At 34.3% G+C, this 6,913-nt stretch overlaps 1 pseudogene; it reads right to left on the minus strand.

Moving 5' to 3' along the window:
* Positions 1-2,182: 2,182 nt before the first annotated feature.
* On the minus strand, positions 2,183-2,301 carry LOC112476293 (annotated as a pseudogene).
* Positions 2,302-6,913: the final 4,612 nt, after the last annotated feature.

Consider the following 6,913-nt stretch of genomic DNA (forward strand, 5'->3'; position numbering starts at 1 on the left):
CTTTATGGTCACTCATCATTCCTTTGTTTTACAATAAACCATCTCTGAACTTGAGGCTCTGGGGTGTACCAAACCAGCTGCAAATACGGCCCAGTCACTGCTGAACTTATGAGTCTAGTGGGAGAAAAATAAAGTAGAGTATCACTTTCTAGAGTATCACTTTCTAGAGAAAGTGACAATTTAGTTGAGACCTCATCATTGATAAGGAATTTTTTTAGCAAAGAAGATAGAGTATTCCAAAGTGGTGGAGATTATTGTATTAAAAAGCACGAAGCAGAGAGTGGGTATGATGCTGTTATGGCTATAATACACAGAAATGAAACAAGAGGAGGGAAAAGCAGATAGGTAGCACACATATAAAATGTGGTAATAAGAATTGTGTCTGTCTTGGTGTTCTATGCATCAGTAGTAAGGTTTTAAGATGAAAAATATGACTCAGTGGCCATACATGACTAATTTCTTGTTTGTGACTTTAGAAAATAATTTTCTATCCCAATTGTAAAAACTTTCATACCATTAAAGATATCATAATACTACATAAACGATGGCTTTTTCAGGTTTTCTGAATCAAATGAACTAATGGTTGGGATAGTACTTTTTAAAATGTGAAGAATTTGCATATAGGATTGGTCTATTATTGTCACATAATTCTAAGGTTTGTGCTACTCATATATTATTTTCTTCACAAGTATGATAAAGTGATATGATGAGGGATTAAGAGGAGAGAGAAGATGGCAACTGCCAGTAGCTCATTCCTTCAGGAGGTCAGTCCACTCTGCTATGATTTTACATAGGTCCCTGCTATTATAATTTGGATCAGTTCTACACAGTGTTTCCCAAAGTTAATGTGTTTTGGATTGAAATTAGATGTCAAGATCCCTGAAATTTGGGGAACACTTAGTCATATGTGGACTTATTGAGAAAAAGGAGTCAACAGGATGTGCTAATGGACTGAGTATAAGTTATAAGAGACAAGAAAAGGACTGATAAATGCACTTGTAATTTACTAAAATTTGGAACACGGGACAAGGGAAATTCAGTTTGGGGTATGTTAAGTTCGAGATGTCTTTAGAAATAAATAGGAATGCCATGTAAATAATTTTTCTACCCTAGTCCAAAGTTCATGGATGAGTTTATTTACATTTGGTAGTTATAAAACTCTAGGTGATGTTTAAAGCCAAAAGAACTGGATAAGACCATCTAAAGAGAAAATATAGACAGAAAACTGATTGGGTTCAAGGACCAAACTCTGGGGCATGCCAAAACTTAGAGACCAGGACAAAGTGAAGTTTTCTACAAAGGATGCTAAGGAGGAATGGACAACCAGGAGGGAAAACAACAAGAACAAAAAATATAATGTCTCTTGAAAGTAAATGGAGTATTATTTTAAGAAAGAAGAGATAATCAATGGTCAAATACAAAAATGCAAGTAAGATGATCTTGCAGAGATCACATTAAGTGAGATAATAGGGTCAAAACTTGATTTGAGTGATGTAAAGAGAAAATGGTAAGAGAGGAAGTACAGCTATGACTTTCAAATGCTAAGAGTGATGATGGTGAGTAAGACAGTAAGACATTCTAAAAATATATATAATTATAGAATTACATATCAGTACATTAATGTATATAAATATATAATATACTCAAAATGTTTATATAAAATGCATATACATGTAAGTTTTACATATAAAATTATATATTTGTATATATATACAATATATATTCTTATACAGGCAACACATACCATAATTAGACGTACATATGACATCTATATGGAAAAATAAACTTAAAATATTTTAGTATAAAGTAGCATTAAATGACTGTTTTCATCTTTGATATCATAAACCTCTTGAATCAGCATTTATATACAATTTCTAATTTTTTTCCCCACTCTAAGGTATAGGAGAGGAAGAATTATTCATGACCTCATGCCCTGCCTTGTATTTTTGGATTAGTGACCTAAGATCACAGTTAAGTTACACAAACCAAAGAAAAAGCTTGATATTCCCTTTAGAAATTTAAATTATCAAAAAACTAAACAGTAAAACTTAAACTTTTCTCTAAATGCATAGCGAGATCTTGCTTAAACTTTTTTTTTATTTTTTAGGCGAGGAAACACTTGGTTGACCTCACAGATTGCAAGGACCTTATCAGCTTACAATCTCCTATTTTTTATTTTTTATGTCTACAGCACCTGGTCTTCCTAGATGGTCTCTCATGCAAGTACTAACCAGGCCCAACCCTGCTAAGCTTCCAAGATCAAATGGGATGGGGCATGTTCAGGGCAGTATGTCCATAGACAATCTTGCTTAAGCTTAAACAGAAACAGCTCTGTAAATTTTTCTATATCTTCCTATTTTTCTCTTTGACATGATTTTGAATTTGTAAAAATTAGAAATTTTGGATACATGTGCTCAAAAAATTACATTGGGTAATTTCTATTCTAGCTTAATTCTGCAGAAAAACCTCCACATTTTTTTGTCTCTTAAATTTCTACTAGTTTCCAATTTAATAGACCAAATAGAGTACTTCTCTTGACCAGAAGGCCATTGATTGACAAAATATTGTGAGATCTGTTTTTCACTTGTAATTAAACAATATCATAGATCTCTTATTTATTTATATTGACAATCCCTAACAAACCCTGCCTGAATACAAATCTTACCTGACCTATCATTAACAATATTGATTCTTCTTTACATCATGTATGGATTATGTTTCCACACAGCTGGAATCTTGTATGATTTCCCCAGAGATGTCACAATGGTTTCTAGAAAGTAAGCCATTTCTTTTATAAAAAATTAAGGCTCAGAATTGCAGTAACTCAGGCTAATATGCTGTATATTCAGCAAAAGATCTATAGTAATACATGTGAAATGAATTGAAGTGGTAGATCAACTCTTATAGCTGATTATTCCCTGGGATTTGGTATCTGAAACTTTATTATTCATGTCTAGTTTCAGGGACTTAAAACTTAGCTCTTCTATTCTATTTTGAGGGCCCAGTGATGTGGTGCTTTACAATTTTCAAATGACTTTTATGTACCTTGAATCATTTGCAATATACATGTTAGAAAGATGTATAAATTAGTTTAGGCTCTTATAGCCTAGTTCATAACTCTATAATTATGAAACAAAACTCAGAAGTCTATTGGAAATTATTCTTACATATCATTGGAAATAAATATTTAATATGTTTCTAGTATCGATATAAGAGAAAATAGTTCACATACTGAATATTTGCAGTTTCAACAGGGTGTTTGTAGTTTCAATGTTAGATATAAGTGAAAAATTTAACCTCATCATGGGCAGATCACTTAAGTTTTTATATGTTGGTCTAGCTACATTATTACATTGTCACTTGAAGTTCACTGATAACATTAGCAAATCTAAAGAGAGTAAAGCATCTATATCCTAGAATCATGTGCAAGTAAACATTTTTGTGTGTGTGTGCATGTGAAATTGGAAAAAAATAAAGCATTTTCTGGGAATTTCTGCTAGATTATGAGTTCATGATAGCCGATATATTTATTTGTTATTGAATGTAATGAGTGTTAATACTGAATCAGGCTCTGGAAACACAAATTGACTGAGTCTCATATTTAGAGTTGGGCAGCTATCTAGTGGAGAAAGCAGACTCACAAGTTGTGAATGCAGCATTCAGGTTACCTTCAAAGAGCCTCGAGGAAAGTGCTAAGAAAGCAGAAGAGAGGGAAGTAACACTGAGCAGGGGCATGTGGAAAGACTTCCAGACAGGGTGATACTTAGATTGGATCTCCCTCTAGCACCTCCCCTTGGAATATTCTCAGAATATCAGTTATGTCATACCTAGGGAATGTCAAATGCCAAAACTGACATTACAATATCCCTCTATTTTAGTACTCTAAAAGGATGTTCACTATTTGGGAGCTTTGCCAAAAGGCACATGACCATAGAATAGCTTTCTTGGAAAATTTATGGTTACTTTGGAGTCACGTTTTTAAGGCTTTTAATCTTGCTGACTTCTTCTTTCCCATCTTAACAATTTCTATTGTTTGGGAAAGTATGTTAAGGTACAAAATTGCACTTACTCATGGCTACTACTCACTGAGCTCTCAAGGCTTACTTTTCTGATTTACTTTCTGTTATTAACTGGACCAGTTACGGTGCAGGCAGTTTTAGAATCACCTAGAATAGACTATGTCCCATGAAACTACTCTTTTGAATGAGCAGGATCTGATTAAAACAATTTTCTTTGACAAAAGTCTCATAATCTTAGTAGTAGTATAGCATTAATGGAAAAATTCTAGTTTTAAGATCCGTTTACATGAGTTCTGCCTCAGTCACAATGAATAGAAAGAACAGAACCAACTTTCATTTCCCAGATAAAGTTAATAATAATGGAAATCTCCCTGAGGAGGATCTAAAAACAACTAAAATGAACAAAAACCAACCTAGCAACACTGGTGATTAGTTTTGAGCACTAACTATCTCTTGTAAGAAAATAGAGGAAAGCTGATTATATTTTGAATGACCTACATTGGACCACCTAATTGCCCAGTGTCATGATCCAACTATGGGGAGATCCATGGTGTCAAGAGAGTTTAATTGTTCCTTCTAAATCAGTTGGCTTCCAGTACCTAAATGGAAATGAAGTGAAAATAAAGGGAAGCAAATACAAGACCTCAAAACCAAATTATTAATTTCAAACTGCGAAACTCTTATAAGCTTCTTTTCTTCTTTTCACCAATTTTATAGTGATTCACAATTTCCCTGTATGGGACGAGTAATTTTGCTCTGCTCACCTAATTTGAACAGTACCATTTGACATTTTGGGGTTATCTAATAATGGAGTCAGCCAGGCAATCAGCTTTAGTATTATGCATTTTATGAGTGAAAAGGAAAAAAAAAAATTAAAAGACAGGCTGGCTTGGTTTAATTTCATTGGATATTAGCATTTTTCAAAAGCAAAGCAGTATTAGTGATGGAAAGTAGGTTAAAACATTGCTATTGCTAATAAGGAAAAGTATATCTCCCCCTGCCCCCAAATGGCAATGCTATTGAATGAAACTTCAACACATGCAAAGTAGCAAAAATTTTCTTATGAGTTTCTTGATTTCTGAGTATTAGATTCATTAGGGGATGAGAGAATCATAAAAAGATTATGGATATTAAAGTAACTGGTTAGTAGAAGAATAAATAGTAGGATTAAAGGGGAACAAAAAGTAGATGGAATTCTTATTCTCTTTGGGGAGGGAAAAGTAAGGAGAGGAAGTGAGTCTCAGCACAGTTTAAGTGGGTAATAGGGTATGCTCAGAAATGCTGTGCAGTGACATTTAATGAAATTCTAAACTCTACCTCCTCATTAAGCTGATTCACAGAGTTAGTAACAGAGGAATAACTGACAAGTAGGGCCTGCTGTGAAAATGACCACGTGTCCCACATCTGTCAGTTAAACCTCTGAAAAAAGGGTCCTAGAAAATGCAGTCTCTTTTAGCTCTTTCTCACCTCTGTTCACACTGTTATCGCTCTGAGCCTCTTGGTGAGCTTCACCTGCTTGCTACACGTAATACCTGGGTATGTACTACATAAATGTAGATGTTCTTCCCCAAAGGGCCAAAATCCTCCTATTACTTTCTTTATCTTTTTTAATGGACTCAAAACTGAACATAAGTTCACAAGGAAAGGTGCAATACCAGCTTTTCTCTGGTAAGGTTGGTGGTAAATTTGTGGCAGAAGAAAACTTGTAAACAGATTTTTTTTTTTACTCTATATAATTATTGCTTGAATAATGCCTGAAATAAGAAATTTAGTGAAGCTAATATTAAACCTCTGAAAGTGGAAGGTATTTTTCGTTGTTGTTGTTTTTAATTTACCACTTTCTATTAGTTAAGCTTAGCTATTTTCAGCTAATAGCTAAATGACATTATTCTCAGGAAATTGAAAAAACTTTTCAGTAAAAGTAACCAAGAATCCTAATGTCCTCCCTGTTTTTCCTGCCCTTAGAAAGAGATTAAGCACCTGTTCAGTTAGCTGATTTATTTCCCCTCTTCAGGGCTGCTTGAAGGAGCTCTACAAAGAAGAAAATGTAATGACCAAGGTCCCTGCTAAAAGAATATGGGGATTTATTAGATTGAACAGAAAAGATTTTCCTCTCATCCAATGAGCTCTTCTTGTTTCCTGTGGCATTTATTCCCAGCAATAAAACTGTATAGCTTTTCTTGATATTTTATAAAAATTTTGGGGAATATGCTTCTGACATAATTCATAAACAGCAGAATTCCTTGGATATCTCTTTAGTTTTTTATTTTTTTAAAAAAATAAGGGATCTGGAAATGTATTAATGGGAGAAATATAATGGCAAAAAATTGGAGAGATATAGATTTGTCTGAAGTCTCTCTCGGAATAGTCAAAACAGTGAGACATGGTAGGAAGCAAATGTCATCCCCTTATTGGCATGGAGAATCGTACTCATACACATTTGCCACATCATTGTGATGCAGGATAAAGTCCAGGAGGATAGCCCAGGATGGATCGTGGAATGATTATCCTAAGTCAAAACCTTTATCGGCTATCTATGCCTGCATTACTCCAAACCTTAGCAGCTTAAACAAAGACATTTAGATCTCACAGTTTCTGTGGGTCAGGAATTTGGGAGTAGATTTATTTGGGGGTTTGGTCCCAGAGCTTCTTATGAAAGAAATTACAGTCTGGATACCAGTTGAGGCTGTAGTCATTTGAAGGCTTGAATGGGGCTGGAGGATCCACTTCCAAAGTAACTCACTCACACACTTGACAAGTTAATGCTGGTTGTTTTCAGGAGACCATAGTTCTTTGTGATAAAGATATCTCAGCACTACTTGTCCTGCAGACTTCCTCCAGAGAAAATGATCTAAGAAAAGAAGCAGGCAGATGTTTAAGTCTTATTTTTGCAG

The sequence above is a fragment of the Pteropus alecto genome, unplaced genomic scaffold (genome assembly GCF_000325575.1).
Source record: "Pteropus alecto unplaced genomic scaffold, ASM32557v1 scaffold12, whole genome shotgun sequence".
NCBI classification, from domain to species: domain Eukaryota; kingdom Metazoa; phylum Chordata; class Mammalia; order Chiroptera; family Pteropodidae; genus Pteropus; species Pteropus alecto.